The sequence below is a fragment of the Camellia sinensis genome, chromosome 9, assembly GCF_055761805.1.
Source record: "Camellia sinensis isolate YWXY chromosome 9, ASM5576180v1, whole genome shotgun sequence".
In the NCBI taxonomy this organism is placed as follows: Eukaryota; Viridiplantae; Streptophyta; class Magnoliopsida; order Ericales; family Theaceae; genus Camellia; species Camellia sinensis.
In genome coordinates, this window is record NC_138969.1 from 57,481,907 (window position 1) to 57,502,499 (window position 20,593).

Sequence of the window (20,593 nt, forward strand, 5' to 3'; positions counted from 1 at the left end):
CTGAAGCTTTGGTGGATTTTGGAGTGGCTGGTCATGCTGGATTCGATATTGGCATTATAGATTCAACATTGGATAAAGTAATTCCAAGGTGAAGACGGTGGTGAAAGAGGCACACTAATTTGGGTTCAATTTGGGCATGAATTTGTTAGGTAATTGAGAGTTTTCGTGTGTAATTCCTTTATCTTCTTTGTGGGTTATTTTTTGACTTGGCCTAGTCTTTTTATCACAATTCGAGGTGCTCCAATTGTGATTTTTTTTTCATGTTATATCGTTGTGTTGATTTGTCGTTACTTGTTTGTAGATACAATTCAATTCTTGTTTAATTGAATTAAATCTATGATTGTTTGATTGAGATTTGTTATTCATTGCGAAAATTGAATCCTAATTGCAAATAACTGTCTCGGGGTATTTAAGGTTTTTCAATTGTATTGATTGATTTTTTTATAATTGTTTCACAAATATTTTATTTTATAAGCACATCTAGTTTATGTATATCTACAAAAATAATAATTGACTAAAATATGAAAAAAAAAGAAAAAGAAAAAAGAACTATTTTTAAAAATTCAAAACCAAATAGACTGAATGTTGTTTAGTTTAATTTTTCTTTTCTTATAAAATTTGTATAACTTAAATTTATGAAGTGACCTCTTCTACAAAAATTTCTGGAGTTGCTACTAAAAGTTTAACGCTTAATATTTTTAGATATGAATGCCTAACTCTTTTATGTCCAAGCATGTATTTTACATTTGCTGTTAATTTGGATTGAATCTCTTACGGTATATTTTAATTCAAAAATTAAATGAAGTTATGGCTTATTTTCAAGTAATAAATGAGACAACAGAAGATAAAATAAATCATAAAGGGTAAACTAAACTTCGTTTCGCATTGGTTACGGTAGTCAACTTTTTTAGCCTGGCTGTTTTAACCTCGTTTGGTTTTTGTTTGTGGGTTTTTTTGACTTTTATAAGAGAAAAAATATAATGATTATGGTTCAGATGTGATATTTTTTTCTTATTGGCTTATATAGCTCATTTTATCTTTTTGTACTTTTTTAGCCTCAAAATATTTATCTTTTTGTACTTTTTTAGCCTCAAAATATTTACCAAACGAAGACTAAAATTTACCCAAAAAAATCTTAACGTGCATAGAGGGGTCCGCCAAAATAATTTCGGAAAGTTTTGCAATCAATTTTGATGACATGCAAAAATACGCGTTGGTGTCATTTGTTAATGATTTAGATGACAGTATGACAAGTTCAAATTCCAGTCAAAAAAAATATGTAATAATAAATACATTTATATAAATTTGTCTGCTCGAATGATGAATATCTTCCTGGTAAAATATTCATTCGGATAGATTTGGGCAGACAAATTTGTATAGATGAAACATTTTTCATAATAATCATAATGGGATAATCAGTATTTGATGAGGCAAATAGATAGGTTGAAATTGATTAAGGAAATAATTTTGGAAATTGTTGAGTGAGTAAGAAGATGTATTTGAATTAATAATCAGCGTTTAAGTTACTTAGATTATACCTAATTAATCTTTCAAAAAATGGCGCGTGACGTGAGTATGGACTGATTCTTCATATGTATCAGTTCATATTCAATTCAAGAGATGATTCACCACTAACACGATCTGCTCACAACTGATAAGGCCAATTCAATTGTTACAAAGCTCTTCTTCTTCCTTTATTTATTTATTTATTTTTCATAACAATGTAAACCGATTCCTGATATCATTGTATAGTGATCAGTATCGATTTGTATCCCGCTACTCCTAATTAAAACTTGGGAAAAAGTAGAGAACAAAAAATCATACAAATATGTTCGTCGCTTCAATCGCATCCTCGAAAATTGAGGATATAAGTCAGTAATTGAATCTTCATTTCTTGCACAAGTGGATTCACTTTTCTAATGATTGGACTCAAATACCATAGAATTGTCCTTTTGGAACAACTGAAGCCATGGTTGGCCTTTGAGCCGCATTTTCCTGAACACATAGCTGTTAGGGAAAATCGATGATTCCCCACAAGTAAATCAATCAATGAGAATAAAAATTAATACGGAAAAATTAAATCAGAAGCAACACAAGAATTTTTACGTGGTTCTCTCAATGTAAGGTACGTCCACGGGATCGAAATCCGATTCCACTATCAACCAAATAAGTTCCAAACGATTACAAACGAGACACTAATGGTCTCATAAAACCATCCTTAGGTGAATTTCAAATAATCACAAATAAACAAAAGGAAAGACCTCACCAAATAGATGAATCAAAATCTTCAAAACCAGAATTATAAAAGATCCGAAATAACAACCCCAAATCAATTTCACCCACTAACCAATGATGCACAGCAATAATGGAACATCAATTGAGCTTAAGCCCCAACAATCAATGTTGGCTCCGGAATCTATGCGGCTGCCCGGTACACTTTTTTCTTCGGCAAAACCAATACCAAAAATATATATATAGTTGAGTATTGGGCAAATCCTAATTGTTATCAAATTGAATTAGGTCTCCATAAATTAGATATAATATATTAAAATATATTATACCTAAACCAAACTAAATTAAATTTTTTTTTCAAAAACCAATTGGATCCCACACTCTAATAAGAAGCTATACCCAACAATAGCAACCCAATATGGATGCATCTCATAATTTTACTTAGCGAACTGGAACTATTGCTTAATGTACGATCTATCATATTTGAAATTGATCCTTCCCTCCAACTTTTCCAAGCCTGCACAAATTCAATATATGTGCAATGAGATTTCATGGCCTCCAAATTTCAAAGCACTAATAAGCTGTCATGGATGTTAATTCATACTTACGTAGCTTAGAAGGTTCTCATTTTCCTCATTGTGGAAATAGTTGTTCTTCCGACCGCTTACAATTTCTAAGATTAACACACCAAAGCTAAACACATCTGTTGACTGAGAACTGACCATGTATTATATATTTTGGAGCCATATATCCACCGCAATGTTTAATGTATGTTTCAATAATATATTAGAATAATGATATGATGACCAAATTTTTATATCTAAAATTGCATACCAATAATTTACTATGCAACTTTTGACTACACTAAAGAGTTCACCTATTCTAAATGATTACAAAAAGTTTATTTTTTTTCTCTCTCTATTATTTAAAGCGTATTTTGACAAAATTTTATGAAGAATTTCGCAAAGTTTCATCCATGCATGAACCAAAAGCTTTGGGAAATTAACAATAAAGTAATGTTAGCCATAATCATATGATGCGGGTAGAATTAAACGTTACTTGGTTCCCATGACTCTACTTGTATTTCCTTGAGTTTCATCTAGCACAAACAATCTTGCCAAGCCAAAATCTGAAATTTTGGGATTCATCTCTGCATCTAACAGAACATTGCTGGTTTTGAGATCACGATGAATAGTCCGGAGGCGTGAATCTTCATGAAGATATAAAAGTCCCCGAGCTATGCCTCCTATGATCTTGTAACGCCTATCCCAATCCAAATGTGCATGATTGATGGAATCTGCAGGTTTATCCATGTATATATGGTTGAATCAATATCAAAATAGAATAAATCTTCCCAAATTTTCCCTGAAAGGATTCTAATTTTACATTTTATTGTATGATAAAATTGATAGTGCGTCAAGATATATAGTCTATATTGTTCTCTCTTTGACAAAAAGCTACGGAGTGAGCATAATTCAAGTATGCTTTTTAGATGAAGTTGATAGCAGCACAGTCTATGAGCAACATAGTAGTCATACCAAATATGAAATGATCGAGGCTCAAGTTTGTTACAAACTCATAGATGAGAATTTTTTCTGTTCTTTCTAGGCCAAATCCCAAGAGCTTAACCAAATTCCTATGTTGAAGCTTGGCCAGTAGCATAACCTCATTTTTAAACTCTAGTTCTCCTTGTGAAGAATTCTTAGACAACCTCTTCACAGCAATTTCTTTTCCATTCGGAAACCTACCCTGAAGATGTAACCAAATTGTTAAAAAACCATACAACTTTCAACAAAAATTTTTTATTATTATTTTCTTTGAACATTAGGGATATATTCCTATTATAAGATGTTCAATTACCTTATAAACAACACCAAATCCACCTTGTCCAAGCTTATTAGCATCAGAGAAGTTATGCAACTCTAATGGTATTGAAGTCGTATTGCAAGGATTCCATAGTACTAATTTCTTCCACAACTTCACAAATTGAACTAGTTAGTATGTCAATAAATGTCAACACTGAAAATATGTCGGATCTTTCGATAGTGTTGGTGACTTTCTCATGTCATGTGTTATATCAGTACGTTACATAATTGAAGAATTTAAATGACATAAGGTTGAGTAGGCTTGTATGTAAAGTCTAACCAATTCCTACAAAAAGAGCAGCATATAATTCTTCACAGCTTATTTTTATGGCTTATAGAATTGTTATCAACAGGTTAAAGAGAAATCTTTATTATCCTTCCCATGATTTATTTTTGAAAGCAACAGACTGATAAATAATATTTGAAAGAGTAAATTAGACTGACCATCCCAAACTAATGAAAAAAATTATAGCCAGCTACACAGTTTTTGTTGGGGATCGGGGATCCCACCCAAGATCTCCCAGAAATTATACCAAGCAGAAAAACACATCCACACTAAAGGAGACACCATATTTAACGTGGTTCGACAATAATGCCTACATCCACGTGAGAGTAACCGTTTATCACTATAAAAATGGAGAAATTACAGAAAGATTACAATAGAGGAGAAGCTCACACTATCCTCACTCACCTATTCACTCGTCTCCCTCGCTCACACCGAGAGAGACGGTCTCTCTGCCTCACATCTCTCACCCTCTCTTTGGTTCGCTCTCTATCTTGCCTATCCAACACCTCCTCCATTTATACATACTGATGAAGAAGAGAAGTCAAGGGTTAATGTGTTAGTGGGGCGGTTGCCACCCCCACCCATCTTCAATGGGGAGGTGCCACCCCCACTCTCTCCAAAGTGGGTGCTCCATTTTGAGTAGTGGGTTGGAGTCACCCCTCACTTTCTCTCTAGTGGGTTCTCCATTCACATGCGGTGATCCAACAAATCACCCCCTCAATCCATGTGAGGTGATCCACTACACACACTGCTGCTAATCTTGTCACGCCCAAAAAACCAACAGAATCTTCATCTCCTCACTGAGACGTTGCATCCCGTGAAGCTAGAGATAATACACTAGAGATACAAGAGGAGGAGGAATCCTATATCCTTAACTCAACTCACACCACTCTCTGATTTGGAGAGAGTCTCTACTCCTATCTCCCACAGATCTCTTTCACGCTTCCTGTCTCGGATGTCTTCACCTGCTATGCTTGAACTTGCATATCCAAGATATCCTGCACCTCCTGATTGAGATGCCCAGCACCCCTTGCCCAGGATGCCATGCACTCCTTTGAGTGCTTTGTGACACTACAGCTCTTCCCTGAAATGCCACTATCCTGCTATGTATTTCTTTGCACAGCCAAAACTGGAGCAACAGAAAACTCTTCATTTGTCTGGTCAACGTTTCTAGTTTTCTTTGCTTGGAGTTTCCTCTAAACTATCCTGAACTTATCAGCATTTGCCTTTTGCACTCCTGAATAACTTCCCAGCGTTTCCACACACTTGTTGTTCATACTTTTTGCAATCCTTGATCTCCAGTTCAGCGATACGCGTTACCTGTGCATCTTTCACTTGTACTATCAGATTGACTGTTGACAGTAGCTTTCTTTGCCAAAGCAACTTCAACAGATTTGTACAAGTAATCAACTATGCAACACCTAGCATAGTACCCGCACCCATACTCCTTGAGTGCTCATTGTGGCTCAATCTCTCCTCCTGTGCTCTAGCTCGCCTAAGAGATCCACAACTACTCTGTTTCATCAAGAGGTGCGTTCGCCGCCACGAAATTAAAAAGTCGATACCATAACCCAAGTATCCAACCAATCAGTCAAAACTGAATGCCATCTACTGCACAAAACACAAGCACTTTTTCAAAAAACACAGCAGATTTTATTGCTCAAAATCACATTGAGCCAATGTAAAGAACATGCAGAACCAATCGAGCTAGCTCTTCGATTTTCTGCAACTCAAGCTCTACCACAGTGCCAAGTTCCAATTTCCATAGGCGCCAAACAAGTTGTCCTTGACAACACAAAACAAAACATGGTGAGTGTAGACACCCCATTTTTGACCGACCTTAAGACTCAGACATCACCAACTGAGCGCTTGATGATGTTGCATGTTGTGCTCGTTCTGAGGTTGTGGAGTCTCGGCCGCGAGCCTTGCCTCCGGACTTCGGGGCTCTTTCGTGCTTTGCCTCGGTTTGCGAACCAGGTCCTGTTTTCTCTATTTTCTCTTCCCGAAGGGAGGGAGAGGTCTCGTAGACCATCTCTCAGTGGCCATAGGCTACGTTTCGTGGTCGTAGGCCATTTTTCCTGTTTGGAGCCCAGTTTTTGGTATTCTGAGCCGTCGGCCGTGTGCCTCGGTTCGGGACCGCTTAATTACCTCCGTTTGCTCCGGTTTTTGGTACACACCTTGTTTCCTCCATTTAGAGGGACACTGTGGCCCGAGAGACGCTTTCGTGGTCATACGCCACTTCCGGTGCCTAACAGCCTGTTTTTGGGGCCTCGGACTACACGTTTTGGCCCCCGAACCCTCGTTTTGCATCTGTCTTGGTCCATTTTTGGTAGGGACCCTATTTTCATTGTTAGGGAGGTGGTAATATGGTGGGAGGCCACCTTTTCCCCTTGGAAAGCAATTTTCTCTTTTTCTCTCTTCTAAAGCCGGTTTTTCTGACAGAAAGCTGGTTTTTCTCACTTTTGAGCCACAATTTCTGGCTTTTCATACCACTATTGCGTTGTGCTCATCTGGGAGGCCACCAATATGGGTAGGCCGACCAGTAATTCTTCTTGACCCTTTTGAACTTTGCTAAAAAGCTAGTTTTTCTCTCTCCTGGGTCACATTTTCTGGTTTTCCACTATACAGCTGTGTTGCACTCATCTGGGAGGCCACTTTTCTGGGGTGGCCGGCCAACATTTCTCCTTGAACCTTTTGACCCCTGGTCAACCAGGGGAAGTGGCTGGCCGACCACCAAAGCTGGTCGGCCAGCTTTCTGCTTTTTGCTCTTTTTGAGTGCAACACAGCTGTGCCAGCTGTGAAGCACTTAACCCTTCCTCCGGGGTTTTGACCCTCTTTTTGGTCTTTTTAAGTTGGTTTGGCCCTTTTGCTTAGCTTCTTAGAGAAACTTGACTCTTTTGTCAAGCTTCTTTAGGAAGCTTGACCCTTTTGGTCTAGCTTCCTCAAGAAGCTTGACCCCTTTGGTTAAGCTTCTTTGAGAAGCTTTGACCCTCTCTTAAGGCTTCTCCAAGAAGCCTTGGCCTTTTTCCTCTATAAAACCAACACTCCCCCTCCATTTGCAAGGGTTAGAAAGTTTTGGTTGGAGCATACATACAACTCCCTCAATCTCTATACTTTAAGCCTCCAAACCCTAATATTCTTGCACCATTTGCACTACACCTCATAGCCTACCACCTCCACCATCCAATTCAGTACCTTGGAGGTCATTTGCAGAGGTTGAGAGCTCACATTCTTGGTCCAGAAGTTGCTGCATTGCTGTGCTACAAGGTTAAGTCTTCATTTACCCCATTTTTGCACTATTTTGCTCTATACTTTAGCTCCATTTGCAAGCATTTTCGAGATTTTCCATGAACAGAAGAAAGTCTTGTTTTGACCTCCTCTTTAAGTTTGATTGAGGTCACTTTTTTATTTGGAGTCATCTTCTTCCTTGCATGCTTCATTTCCTCATGCTTTGAGCCATGCATTTGAGCATTTGCATTGGCCTTGTTTGGCCTCTTAGCCACTGAAATCCAGTGGATTTTCAGTGGCTTTGATGTGTCTTTGAGCTCCAAAATCATAGAGGGGTGACCCTCTCACCCCTTATTCTCTTTACTAGCTTTGTTGGCCTTCCAAAGGAGCTCCATTTTGCATGTTGTTAAGTCACATTCCAGGACTTATTTTGTGAGTTTTATGGTTTGCATTAGCTCTGTCTGGAGTCCTTTTTGCCATATTTTATGTCTATGATGCATGTGTAGAGCAATCCTATTCAAGGCCTTTCAAAGGGACCTTTCATTACATGCTTCCTAGACCAATTCCAGGGCCTATTTGGTGAGTTTCAAGGTTGTCATAACTCATTTCCAGAGGTGGTTTTGACCTTTTATGTGTCCATCATATAGGTGTAGAGTAACCCCTTGCATGGCCTTCCAAAGGAGCTTATCATTTTTGCATGCATTGACTGAGTTTCAGTGGTTATTTGGGCATATTTTGGCATGGCATACATCTTTTTTTGGCTGGTTTAATGAGCTTTCATATGCATCACATAGTTGTAGAACAACTCATGGTTCACTAGCTTTTTTTGCATGCTTTGTTGGACCTTGGTTTTAGCTCATTTTGGCCATGTCTTAAACTGATAATGTGCTTATTTTGGCCTGCCCTAACTCTGCTTTTGGGTCTTGTGGTCGAAAGATGCTCGTTTTGCATGCTTGTAGTTCAATACCCATGCTTAACTTTGTGGTTTGAGGTCCATCGCATGCATATACTGAGGTATTTTTATGCCTTGGGGTCATTTTTCATCACATTTCAGAGCTTATACGAATTCCATGTTGCCATGTTTTCATCTCTTTAAATACGTTTGAGAGTCGGGCTCGTATGCCTCATTTACCGACCATTGAATGAGCTCCATTCCGTTGCATTCCGAGCCATCATTTTAGGCCATTTCCCCACTGTTTCAGACCTGCCTAGGGTCTGTTTGGGGTTGCTTTTGCCTTTGCTGCATTGCTTTGGGTACCTCTAGTGTAACAAACTTCACTAGTTTCAGTACCCGGGCCCCCTAACTTGCATTGTGTGCCATATTTGCATGTTTCGGGACCATATTTCATGCTGTTTCAGAGCTGTAATTTATGCTATTCCATGCCATCTTTCATCCCTTGCCATGCTTTGGTAGAGTGGCATTCCATGCCTTAGGTTCGGTCCTTGGTATTCATGCATGTGTGCACACGTTTCGGTTGTCTCATTTTCATCTAATGGCCACTGATGTGAGTGCGGCTGAGGTCCACTCATGTTGGTGTAAGTCCATCGTGCATTGTGTATGCCATTTCGGTCCATAGCATTGTGTATGCTGAGTTGCATGTTAGAGCATTGTGTATGCCATGTTACATTGAGCATTGTGTATGCCATTTCATAGCATTGCGTATGCTAGGTTGTATGTTAGTCGCATTGTGTATGCCATCTCATTTGCATCGTGTTTGGGATAGGAGTTAGCCCAAGCACGGAAACGAGAGACGTTTCGTACTCCGAGTGACAGAACGTGTCTCAATTCCCGGTCGCTGACACGACGGATTAATCATGATGGAGTCTAGGCCTTGTTGTGTTTATATGTGCATTCATTTCACATCGAGTCGTGCAATTTGACTCCTCGGCCATCATGCATCGAGATGCGTGATTGGTGGCACGAGGGTTGAGGACTACACTCCCTGAAGAGTAGTCATGCATACATATGTGAAAATACTTTGCCATGCCCCTTTCTTGCTCTCTATTGCAGCAAATCAGAAATCAACAGCCTTCCGGAGCCTCGCACAATATTTTGGGATTAAGTGTAAATAGCGGCGAATCGGGGCATTGCAATGGATTTCCGCGCCAAGCAACTCAAGCATGCATCTTTCATCATTCGGAATAGGGCCGAGGCGGTCCATAGCTTGCATGTTGATTTACTTGCTTTCCTAGTTAAACTGTTAATTAATTAGGGTTTTGTACTTATTCGAACTGTAATTATTATTCGGATTGTATTATTTATTCGGACCCTCCGAGCGAGGGCACAATTGTAATAAGTGTGCGTGCGTGTGATGTAAGTCTTCCAACCTCACATCTTTCTCCCTTTTATTTACCAGCTTATGATGGTTAGATTAGGGCATGTTTCAATTAGCATACTTATGCTTGCATGTTTGCATCATTCATCTGTTTTGCATGCACCGGGCTCGGCGCATCATACTAACTGCATTTGTATCTCAATTCCAAGTTGAATACGTGTTAGCTGTAACATCTCATATGTCATTCTTAGAATAGCTAAGCCTATTGTAGTTGCATTTTTGCATGCGTTGCATTAGGCATTTTTATATAGTTAGGATCACGCATGGATTTCTAACATAGCTTTTGTTTTGGCTTGGAGTACTCGATAAGTTTTATGCTTTAGCATCCTTGCATGTGTGTGAGTGACTGCCATGATAGCATGCTTACCATGAGGCTATGTGCTTATGTGATATACCTGCCTGAATGCCTGTGAGTGAAGGTTGGGTTATTTGGATTGGAACAACTCATCGACTGCGAGTTTTAAGCCTACTAGATAGTGGCAAAACCATGTTTTCTAAGCCTACCTGAGGGTGGCAAATCCACATTTTAGCCTACTTGCAAGTAGCAAACCGTTTTCAAAACAAACATGAGATGTTTCATTCCAATTTAGGCGATCCAGTCTATACTTGTATGCTGTGCGCATCACATAGTAAATCTAGGCTAATAACCGGATTAAGAACGCATAGTGTTTTCAAAACTAGATATCATGGTTAGTAGAGGCCGATCTTTGATCGGGCGAGCGGTGGTGCTCACGAAGTGACCTTCCCCAATCGTACCCAAGTTTCCGAGCCGAGGCAACTTTGGTGATGACGGACACGTGGCCTTAGGCAACGAGTTGGGGTTTCCTAAATTTCCCCAAAAATAAAATATTTAGGTGGCGACTTTGTATCTAACAAAGCAGTCCATGTTTGGCACTTCTTTCAAAAAAATCTGTTTTCAAAAATGATTTGCCGGATTTGGACTCTTTGATGTTTTATCGGTCTTGCATTGCACTCTGCGAGATTAGATACAGGACCGTGACTTTGAGTCCTGAACTGTAGTGAGCCCATATGAACAGAACGGGGGATTCATCTTCCCGGGACGTTCGCGGATGTCTACAATTTCTGGCGACTCCGCTGGGGACTTAGAGAACTTGACTCGAACTCATGATATCTGGTTTTGACTACACTTATGTGTTTCTTTGCATTGCATTTGCATTGGTGTGCCTAGGACACCGTGTTTGCCGTATGCTATTCCTGAACAGTTTGCCGGAGGCTCGCTTCGAGAAGCGTGCCATAAGGCTGACCGGTTGCGGGCTCTGCCACGACGGGAACACAAACCCCGATTTTATCGGGGCACCCTTTTTGACCATTTGACCTAGTGCATATTTGGAATCTATAGTGACCAATCCAAACTAGGACAGGTTGCTTACCCGTTTATGGGTTGTTTGAAACCGCTGCGTGCGTAGTGAAACCCTAGCTCCTGACAAAATAGGACAGGAAAACCTTACCCCAACATAGGGGTCTTTTGGCTCTCGCTTGTTTGTTATGTGCTTTTAGAGGGCGTCTCTATACGAATGCATGTATCAGTTTACAAGTTCGGGCATCAGGCCTGCGGGTGCCAGTTCAGTATTTTGGGTATCAGGCCTGCGGGCACCAGTTCAGTATTTTCGGAATCAGTTATCTGCGGGTATCAGATTCAGCTTCGGGGACAGTGATTTAGGAATAATGATCAGTCTTTGAGAACGGTGTATCAATTGTATGTTAATTATACCCGACTATGCGTTGTGTTTATTTACGCTGTTATGCTGTCCGTTTGTCTGCTCGTTTATTTCCTTATTATTGCTTTATTTATCTTTTTGCTAGGTAGTTTAGCACAATTGCTTCAGACCAAGCAAATATTTCCCAAGCACTCTGGACAAGAGGTCGCCAACTCAATCGATCTGAGGATCTGGTCGACGGACAACCAGTGTTCCACTCTCTACCCCCAGTTATCAGACGGAGGTCGAGAAGATGCAATGTATCCGAGCAGAGGTTGCCAAAGTAGTGGATTACCCCATCAGTGGACTGTCGGACTGAGATCTCAATTGTTGCTATAGAGATAGACTTGCCAGTAGTTCAGACAGATCAGGGCAGTATGGCGGTACCGATAGGAGTTGAAGAAATGATGCACCAGATGTAGGAGACCATGAGAGCCATGCAGCAGGACGCTGTTCGCCGGGATGAGTTTGCCAAACAACAAGCCGAGATCATGGCCCAGCAGATAGAATTAATTGCCAGGTTGCAACAAGAAACCGAGGCATCTACTTCACACCCAGCTCCTCCCCCACCAGGAATTCCAGCACCCGGGGAGGCACCAAATGTCCAGGGAGATATGGACATCCCGACGGGGCCGGCTTCGCCCCCGATTCTAGATCATGGCCCAGCAGACAGAATTAATTGCCAGGTTGCAACAACAAACTGAGGCATCTACTTCACACCCAGCTCCTCCCCCACCAGGAATTCCAACACCCGGGGAGGCACCAAATGTCCAGGGAGATACGGACATCCCGACGGGGCCGGCTTCGCCCCCGATTCTACCACAGTTATCCAAGGCACCTACGCCTATCAATCAACCGGACTCTTCCTTTGAGTTCGAGGTAGACCATACAGCATTGAAATTGAGCAAGCTCGAGAAGTTGTTCAAGAAATCCCAGGGGGTGAAGTCCATCCTAAACATCGAGGATGGATATACCGATGTGGCTGTGACGCTGCCAGATAGGTTCAAGATGCCACAAATCGACCGCTTTGACGGGTCCGGGGATCCCATGGTCCATCTTCGGTTGTTCTCAGATATACTGCGACCGATGGGTCTCACCAGACCATAGAAGCTTTCACTATTCGGCCGGACCTTGTCAGGTGTGGCCGCTATCTAGTATGCAAAATTAGAAGATGATGTTAAGCGGAATTGGGACGAGATGACCGAGGCTTTCATTGCACAGTACTCCTATAACACTCAAATCAAGATTACAACCCGTGATCTTAAGACAACAGGGCAGGAGCCTAAGGAGAGCTTTTCAAATTTTGTGACCCAGTAGAGGGCAAAGGCCTCAATAATGACCCTAAGGCCTACAGATAAAGATCAAATCCAGATGATTGTGCGCAATCTCCAGCCAAAACTGTTGCAGAAAATGATTGTGCTCCCCTTCCCTACCTTTTCAGATTTGCACGAGATGGGGGTACAAATAGAGGATGCTATGAAGCAAGGTCTGATTGACCAAGATAGAGAGCAACCCCGAAGAACCTTCAACCGCAACAACAACACAGGCACCAGCAATGCCGCAAATGCTAGAGCTTCGAAGGTAAGCATGGTCACCACCATCCCCCCTCCAAGACCCATGGCAGCTACACCTTTCTCCAGCTCGTCCGGAAGCAACACACAAACCACCAAATTCCAACCTCAAGGCCAGAGAGCCTTCACCCCACTGTATATGCCCCTGTCTAAGGCTCTAGGGGTATTAATCAGGAAAGGGCACTTAAAGCCCCTGCAGCCGAGGCCATTGCCAAATCCACTCCCTTCCTCTCATAACCCAGCAAAATACTACGCATATCACCAACAACATGGTCACGACACTGACCAATGTTTTAGATTGCGTCATGAGATTCAAGATCTCATTGACAAGCAGGTGATTGTGCCTCCAAAAAAACCCAACGTCACAATAAACCCTCTCCCACCGCACAACTAAGCTCCACCTCCCAAAAGAATCAACTTTATCTAGACTGGGGTCGTATCTTACGATCCCAGCATATATATTACCCCAACCCACCTACCCAAGCCGGAGGTGCTCCTTCCTGACTGCACTGACCTGTGCATGTTAGACATCTCCAGAGCCCAACCCGAACCATTGGTGGTGGCTGTCGAAGATAGAACAGGGGAGATTCCAGGGAAGAATGGGATTGTCAAGCCAGGATCTGAGGAATCTGGGAGTTTTGCTGAGGAAGTATGCAGTCCGAGTGACTACATTCTATCAGTGGGCCAGGTTGGGCCGAACTTTGAACTGCCGGCGGGGGCAGAGCTTTGTATGATACAGGGGGATGAATCTGGTCAGAGGATAGATGACCTGGCAACTGTGGAAGAGGACTTTGCTAACCTCTAATTTTTCAATGGACAAGCCAGAGGGCATGGTAGTCAACTAGTCAGATTTTGAGGAGTCAGCAGAGGTCACTGGGTGGCTTGATGACCTTCCAAACGTTGTTGACGAAGCTCAGTTGGAATAGGGCCCGTCAGGGGCAAGAATATCAGTGGTGTCCGGAAGGGCCGGAAATCAGAATGAATCGCCGGAGAGCGCCGGTGCTAAGAATTTCGCTCAAGACTTGGGTATTGTGAATGCGGGAATTGTTAAACAGCCAGCTGTATTGACGCAGTTGGAACAAGAAAGGTTTGAGGATTCTGAGAGAATCAGGAAAGCTAAGGGCCCTGAGGGGACTAAAAGTGCTGTGTGCACGAGGATAGAGAATGCTGCGAGCATGTGGACGGAGAGTACTGCGGGTGCAATTGTACCGGAGCCAGACAGGTGTCTGTTGGCTACCGACGGAATGTGGTGGGAGGACAACGATTTATGTCTTGCCCACACGGATGAGGATTGGGGGAGCAATCAGCCAGATGATACCTAGTATATCGGCGAAGTCGATCATATGACCAGGAGTAGGCGGTATTTCAAGCCCCTGCACCTAGACCAGCCAGAGGCATCTGGGAAAGATAAGGAGGCAGAGAAGCAGAAAGAAAAGTAACTCGAAGAAGAGGCCGTACTGAAGCAGTTAAAAAAGATACAGGCAGACATCTCCATCTGGGGACTACTTATGGCATCACGAGTGCATCGACAAGCTGTCTTATCAGCCATGGACAAGGCCAAGTTCTCAATAGACACCACGCCCGAACAGCTGGTGGGCTTAGTTTTTCTGGGAGGAGCTACCCCGATGTTGATCTTTTCTGACAAAGAACTGCTACCTGAGGGTGCGAATCATAACAAGCCCTTCTACATTTCTGTGGAGTGCAGAAACAAATGGACACCCATGGTGCTTGTCGACACAGGGTCCGCCATCAATGTGTCCCCAGCAAGGACTGCATATGCAATCGGTTTAAAGACCGCAGATTATGTGCCGACAGCCTAGGTGATTCGGGCATATGACAACACAAGCCGAGAAGTCATAGGAACAGTGAAAATCCAGACCAAGGTTGGGCCGGAACAGCATGAAATAGACTTCCATGTCTTGGAAGTCCCTGCAACTTTCAATATGCTTTTGGGGAGGCCGTGGTTGCATCAAGTGAAGGCAGTTTCTTCTACCTTGCATCAAATGGTGAAATACCCCTGTAGAAAGGGAGTAGCCATTGTTTTTGGGAATTCATCGATCCATCCACCGCCTGAAGTATCTACGCCAATTTTGGAAATTGAGCATGGTATGGAGGATGTGCTCTTATCCGGTTTTACCCTAGCTGAGGCCCGGGTCGTGCAGAACATCTTAGCTGTTAATGAGGGGGTGTATGTCAGTGCTCAATCAGTATACCTCATGAACAAGCTTCAACACATCCCCGGGATGGGATTAGGAAAGAGCGGCCGGAAGGGCGTCGCAGCATTGGCCGAGGTGCCACACAACCCACATACCTTTGGCTTGGGTTATCTGCCCACCAAAGAGGATTGGATAAGGAAGGGTAAGGAGATGGCTGGGAGAGCCAGAGCGAAGAAGGCGGGAAAGCCTTTTGACTTAATGCACCGGCCCATTCAGGGTACCCTAAACGGACGCTTCGTCCGGGAGGGAGAGGACTTTCCGTTCTGTGGCTTCTCAGAGCCGTGGCTGAACGCGGAGAGGAAGCACGTGCCAGGTTTTGAGACTTTCTTTGGCCTATAGTTATCTGGGGATGACGTTACCGAAGAGCAGACAGACCCATTAGCTGAGGTTAAGCAGAGCAAGAAAGTGGAGTCTGAGGACGCCGAAAGTGAGATGGGGGTAGTGTTGGCGTGTCTACTTTCAGATCCTCCGATCGAACAGAAGTGCATGGGGGATAACTTCTCGGTATACGTGATCGGGAATGGAACGGCTGCGGGCCTACCAACAAACATTTTGGATGCATCTATCACACCCTCTCCCATCTGGCAGTATGAAGAAGGATTTTTGTCAAGCAGCACCGGGTCAGGTAGTGAGCCGGAATCTGATTCCACTGAGTCTGTTGAGTCGGAATCAGGTTCCAGCTCGACTGAGTCTGAGTCTGGTATTCCTGGGGATGATAACCCGGATACCACAGTCCTGTCCAGGTCATCTTTTTCTTTCTCTTTTGAGTCTGTTGTAACCGAAGAATCGGACGATTCGGATGTACTTAATGAGAATGATGTGGCTGTGGTTTCTGAGTACTTTTCTGTGCCCTTGATTTATTGCATTAACTCAGACTTTCAAAATTTTGATGAAAACGACGAGGAAGAAATTCCTCCGGTTTTGTAACGCTTAATTGAGCGAGAGTAGGAAAGATTTGTTAAACCTTTAATGGATGAAATCACTACTGTGAATATCGATACTGAGGAGGACCCGCGGCTGGTCCAGATCGGGTCCACGTTGTCTTCGGAGGAACGCGAGCGCTTAGTCGCTTTATTAAAAGATTTCAAAGATGTTTTCGCATGGTCCTACGAAGATATGCCTGGAATCGATCCTGAGATCGTACAGCACTAGATCCCTCTTGACCCCGAGGCTCGACCCGTTAAACAAAAACTCAGAAGGGTCCGCCCGGACTGGGCCCTCAAGATTAAGGAAGAATTCACCAAGCAAATTGACGCAGGTTTCCTACTGGTATCCGAATACCCGACTTGGTTGGCCAACATTGTTCCAGTGCCGAAAAAAGATGGCAGGATCCGGGTATGCGTGGATTTCAGGGACTTGAACAGAGCCAGTCCGAAGGACGACTTTCCCTTGCCCCATATCGATGAGTTAGTGAACTTCACAGCGGAGCATGCTTTACTTTCGTTCATGGATGGCTTTTCGGGCTACAATCAGATAGTGATGGCACCTGAAGACTGGGAAAAGACTGCATTCACCACCCCGTGGGGGACCTACTGCTACAGAGTGATGCCATTTGGGCTAAAGAACGCTGGAGCTACATATCAACGGGGCGTGACCATAATATTGCACGACATGATCCACAAAGAGGTTGAAGTGTATGTGGACGACATGATTGTCAAGTCCAAAGAAAGAGACGGCCACTACACCGCCTTGCAAAAGTTCTTTCATAGGATCAGAGAATTTCGGTTGCGACTGAATCCTCAGAAGTGTACGTTCGACGTTACAACAGGGAAAATGCTGGGATTTCTGATTACACAGAGAGGTATCGAAGTCGACCCTTCCAAAAGCAAGGCCATCTTAGAAATGCCACCACCAAGGACTGAAAAGGAGGTGTGAGGCTTTCTGGGTAAAGTGCAATTCATAAGACGGTTTATCTCAAAATTAACCTCGACTTGTGAACCACTTTTTGGTCTCCTGAAGAAAGGAAAGAAATTCCAGTGGGACGGCCGATGCCAAGCTGATTTTGAACAGATCAAGGAATATTTACAGAACCCACCCGTGTTGTCACCGCCAGAGCCGGGGAGACCGTTGATATTGTACCTTTCAGTAACTGAGACCACAATGGGCTGCATGCTCGTGCAAGAATCAAAGAACAAAGTGGAGAGGGCCATCTACTATCTGAGCAAGAAGATGCTAGAGTATGAGACTCGCTACACACCATTGGAGAAGGCTTGCTTAGCCTTGGTATGGGCTACCAGGAAGCTACGGCACTACCTGTTGGCTCACTCTGTAATGTTGGTTTTGAGATTAGATCCCATCAAATATCTCTTCGAGAAATCGGCACTTACGGGTAGGCTAGCTCGATGGTTGCTGTTGCTTTCCGAATTCGATCTAAAACATGTGACGCGCAAGTCAATCAAGGGAAGAGCAGTAGCAGAATTCTTAGCCGATCATCCAGTGGAAGGGGGTGAAGCAGTTGATTACTTATTCCCAGATGAGGCCATTTTGCATATCGACGACGAGTTTTGGACGATGTATTTTGACGGAGCGTCCAACCAGTACGGGTATGGGACAGGAGTGTTGCTGATAGCACCCGACAATTCCCGTATCCCTCTAGCCTTCAAACTCCGGTTGAAAGTCTTGAACAACGAAGCAGAATATGAGGCATGCATTGCCGGTCTAGAAGCAGCTCTGGAACTAGGAGCAAAACGGTTGGACGTCATCGGGGACTCGAATCTAGTTGTGTCTCAAGCAAAAGGAGACTGGAAAGTCAAAGAAGAAAAGATGATAATGTATCACCAAACCTTGGACCTACTGGTTCCTTGGTTTGAGAAGCTAAACTTCACTCATCTACTAAGAGAAAACAACAGGTTCGCAGATTCACTAGCAACTCTATCTTCCATGATAGACATCCCGTTTGGAGTCCGGATGCGTCTAGTCATTATCGACCAGAAATTCGTGCCGGCTTACGAGTCAATTGTTGCTATAAATGAGGTTCAGGATGAGAACCCCTGGTATTACGATATTTGGAATTTCTTGGAGAAGGAAGCATATCTACCAGGGGTAAATGCCAAGGATAAAAGGGCAATCAGAAGAATGGCCGTTCAGTTCATCATCTGTGGAGGTAAATTGTATAAGAGAGGTCATCTGGGAATGCATAAGCTGTGCGTTGAAACTGAAGAATCAAAACGCCTTATGGAGGCCATCCATGGAGGGGAATGCGGTGCGCATATGAACGAGGTAATGCTGGCACGAAAAATCCTCAGACAGGGTTACTACTGGTCCACCATGGAGGAGGATTGTATCGGCTTTGTTCGGCGATGCCACAAATGTCAGATCCATGCAAACCGCATGAACATCCTGCCGTCGAAGCTGCATAATATGACTTCGCCATGGCCATTTTTAGTTTGGGGAATCGAAGTGAACGGGGCTGTTACCCCGAAAGGGTCTAATGGGCATGAGTTCATCTTGGTCGCGATAGATTATTTCACGAAGTGGGTTAAGGCCCAATCTTATGCGGTGTTGAAGGCGTCACATGTTGCAAAATTCATCAAAAACAACATCATCTGTCATTATGGAGTCCCAAACGAGGTCATTTCAGATAATGGTTCTCACTTCAAGAAGGAAGCGATTGACTTGTTGGAAAAGTACAACGTGGCTTTTCGTAAGTCATCCACATACCGGCCGCAAACCAATGGAGCGGTTGAGGCCGCCAACAAGAACATCAAACACATATTGCAGAAGATGGTGGAAACCTACCGGGATTGGCCAGAGAAGCTGCCGTTTGCTCTGTGGGGGTACCGGACTTCAATTAGAACTTCTACTGGGGCGACTTCGTATTAATTAGTTTATGGGATGGTGGTCGTTCTACCTATTGAAATTGAGGTTCCGTCTTTGCGAGTGCTGGCTGAATGTCAGATAGCCGAAGCAGATTGGCAACAGAGCAGATTTGAAGAACTCGTGCTTTTTGACGAGCGCAGACTGAAAGCACTATACCATGTTCAAGGCTATCAGCGCAGAATTGCCAGGGCTTTTAACAAGAAAGTTAAGTCCAGGAATCTATAAGAAGGAGATTTGGTGCTCAAGGACAACCGAGCTCCTATTCATGATCCTAGGGGCAAGTTCAGACCTAATTGGACTGGTCCCTACATCATTAAGTCTATCTGGTCAGGTGGAGCTGTGGTTCTAATGGACCTAGATGGCCTAGAGTTCTCGCAACCGATCAACATGGACAAGTTGAAGAAATATTACCCCTGAAAGGCTCGCTAGGCTGAAAACCCGAAAGGGCGACCTAGGCAAAAGCCAGAGCACAAAAAAATTTGAAATTATAAAAACTAAGCTCGCAAGGTTGAAAACCCACAAAGGGCGGCCTTGGCAAAAGTTAGAGCGTAAAAGGAGAGCGAAAATACTCGAGTGAACCCAAGCCTGAACTACGTAAGGCTTGATTCCCATCTTTGGGATACGTAGGCAACTTCATCCTGAAGTTCAGCCATGAACTTTTCCCCGATCAACTTTGTCCATTTGATCATCTTGGCCATCTTTGTCTATTCAGCATTCAAGAGTTCGGTTATGATCTCCGGTGCAGTGTTCTTCAGACTAGGGGCAACTTTCCGTTGCTGCGCAGTGCTGCGGTACTATTCAGACTAGGGGCAACTTTCCAGTTGCTGGGATCCGGGGTTGTCCATCTCAGTGACAGATTTCAGGCGTGTCCAGTTCTGATCCATATCGAAAATGGTTTTGAAAAGTTTTAATAAAAGTTGACTTTGTTCAAAATTAATCTTTTTACAACTTAGACCGTTTTTGGACCAAAGCGAAAAAATTTCAGTACCCACAACCTTCAATTTCATTGATTTCAATACAGAGTTCTCCTGCTCTTGCATACAAATTGACGTTTTTTTTATTACAATCATAAAGAAAACTTGAAAGTACTAATAAAGCAATAAATCCGGGGCATAGATAAGTCAGGTGTTCCTACGCCCCCTCCCAAAGTTGGTCGAAGCCTCTGATGCCAAAGTGGGCCCTTCTAGTGCCTCTTCATTGAGCTAATCCAAGCACTCATCAGACAAAGTGCAACTAAAAGTGGGAGTGGAGTCCAGGAGTTCTCGCGTCCTCCATGCTGTGGCATACCTGGCAAGCTGTGCGCCTCGAACCGGGAATGCTGC

General features: G+C 43.2%; 1 pseudogene across 1 annotated transcript in view; it reads right to left on the bottom strand.

The window, feature by feature from the left end:
- Nucleotides 1-1,929: 1,929 nt before the first annotated feature.
- The window catches only part of LOC114277638 (cysteine-rich receptor-like protein kinase 26), a 61,872-nt pseudogene continuing 43,208 nt past the window's right edge, over nt 1,930-20,593 (bottom strand). The window contains exons 4-12 of the transcript XR_014341269.1: nt 11,705-11,740; nt 5,982-5,994; nt 4,093-4,223; nt 3,771-3,981; nt 3,293-3,529; nt 2,841-2,987; nt 2,646-2,749; nt 2,568-2,571; nt 1,930-2,007 (exon numbers count right to left, since the gene is read on the bottom strand). The product of XR_014341269.1 is annotated as a cysteine-rich receptor-like protein kinase 26 (transcript). The remainder of the gene's footprint in view (nt 2,008-2,567; nt 2,572-2,645; nt 2,750-2,840; nt 2,988-3,292; nt 3,530-3,770; nt 3,982-4,092; nt 4,224-5,981; nt 5,995-11,704; nt 11,741-20,593) is intronic.